Below are 2213 nucleotides of genomic sequence, written 5' to 3' on the forward strand. Positions count from 1 at the left end.
GGGGGGGGGGGGGGGGGGCGCGGGCGGGGCGGGGGAGAGTGAACAGGGGCGGGGGCGGGGCGGAGCAAACAGGAAAGGAGGCGGGGCGGGAGGACATGGGCGGAGCAATAGGCGACGGGCACCCGTCCTGTAGCTCAGTCTTGGAGCTCAGACTTCCGGAACCACCTCTGCAGGGGCAAGACAGGGCCTGGGCCCCTTAGTCTCATTGTGAAAGGTGATCTTTTCCGCCGATCTCTGGGCATCATTATGATGCAGTCCGGTCCCTTCCACTTACTCAGTAGGGGTCCCTGGAGAAGTTATCCCTTGAACCTCAGTTTTTCTCATCTGTAAAATGGAAATGATAATAAAAGTACCTGCACCCCAGGGCATTGCGAGAAATAAATGAGAAGAAGTATATAAAGAGTCTAGCAATAATAAATGCTCAATAAATATTATTATTATTAAAATATCATTCATATTGACCCACCCTTTGGGGACAGCACACCTTTTCCAGACTTGAATATCACAGTTTCAATAACCAAAGCCAATCACTAGAATGAGAGAAAAATCATACCAGAGCATAAGGATCCAAGGGTAATTTCTTCTCTTGATCTTCATAGTAAATACTAATAAATCTTGGAACAGCAATAGCATCAAATATAAGATTATTGATGAGGTCAAGACTCCTTGCCAAGCATTTTCATAGGTTGTCTCACAAGGTAGTCATTAGTTTTCCCTCTGCTGCAGTGAGGAAATGTCCTGGAGAGGAGAAGCAACTTTTCCAGGGTCACATAGTTAGGAATGGTAAACACAGGACTCAAATTCAAGTTTAGCTCCCATTTTCCCACCTCAGGAGATGATGTCACAGCAACCACTTAAGCAGACGTCTGAGAGACACCTGTGATGCCACCCTCATGTCTACTTTAATGTCAATCAGCAAGCCCATCACTCCACCCTCAAATATGACTTTAATCTACCCTTGTCTCACTACCTCTACCCATTCTACACCAGTGTAAGCCACCTCTCTCCTGGAAAAGCTCCAACAGCCTTTTCAGCGGTCTCCTTCATGTCACTTGCCTCCCTGAAGCCCATCCTCCACACTGAAGCCAGAGGGGTCTTTGAAAAATATAGATCAAATCCTGTTATCCCCTGAACTCCCCTCTTATAGCCCTTTAAGTCTTCCTGTTGCTCTTAGAATAAAACTCATACTCCCTCCTAACAACTACAGGGCCCTACATGGTCTCCCACTTACTTATTATTCTGGCTTCATTTCATATGGGTGGATTTACCTTGACAGTAATGAATCTTCAGTTTCAGGACCCTCGCTTGTATGGTTCCCTCCAAAGCTCTGGGAGAAACACAGTGATGTGTTTACACAGGTGTGTGTTTTTGTGAACTTTGCAGAAATAAGATATCTAACCATAATTCTTTAAGATGGATGTCTCTTTCCACTCCAATTCTCCCTCTATCACACTATGTTGGTGACAAGGAGTACCTGAGGGATCCAGTTAGGGCAGAGCTGAGTTAGGTATACATTTAATTTAGGTTCAGAAGGATCTATTTATGTGGTCCACAGTCACTTTGATCTATAGTTAAGTCGTTGCTATCTATCTCAGTGTAGGAATGGCTTCCAAAAACACACCTACTGCCCCCCGTGCTGATTCACCCTGCACTGTGACATGAAGGTGCAGGGCCATAAATTGTGTTAGTGCCCAGCATCAGGAGCATGGACATAGTGGATAGGAAACAAGATTTGAAACATACAGAGCCAGAAGCTAGTCTATGGAGAATTTTTCCAATCACCAGACATACTAAACTATAAGCAGAGGATGTAGTTCTCATCAAAGTCCAGTTAAAGCAGAAGTTCATTCCTGTCAGAAATCTATGTGGCAGTGCATTGCATGTTTTCTTTCTTTCTAACAAAAATTGCACAAATAAGAAGATATCAGAGTCTTGTGCTTGTAGAGCACAAACGTGGCAACACTATAAACAGCTAGGACATCCACGTGGGAAGTTGCATGTTTCATGATCTCATTGTATTGGATTGTGTCTCACTTGGCATATCTGCCTTAGTGATGTCTTGTGCTTACAGATGAAATGGATTGCATAATAACAAAAGTAGTAACTCATTAACAGGAATAGATAAATTTCAAATTAAAGTAATGAGTAGGCTCTAGGATAGATTGATAATCTAATAAATTAAAAGGGATGAATTATATAAATACATTGAGAAA

The 2213-nt window shown here is 43.2% G+C and overlaps 1 protein-coding gene across 1 annotated transcript in view; it reads right to left on the minus strand.

Moving 5' to 3' along the window:
• Positions 1-604, minus strand: part of RAD21L1 (RAD21-like 1 (S. pombe)) — a 27630-nt gene extending 27026 nt beyond the window's left edge. The window contains exons 1-2 of the mRNA XM_008582748.1: positions 554-604; positions 275-324 (exon numbers count right to left, since the gene is read on the minus strand). The gene's annotated coding sequence lies outside the window, so the exon portion shown is untranslated. The remainder of the gene's footprint in view (positions 1-274; positions 325-553) is intronic.
• Between the last annotated feature and the right edge of the window lie 1609 nt (positions 605-2213).

This window comes from Galeopterus variegatus, unplaced genomic scaffold, assembly GCF_000696425.1.
Source record: "Galeopterus variegatus unplaced genomic scaffold, G_variegatus-3.0.2 Scaffold2715, whole genome shotgun sequence".
NCBI classification, from domain to species: Eukaryota; Metazoa; Chordata; class Mammalia; order Dermoptera; family Cynocephalidae; genus Galeopterus; species Galeopterus variegatus.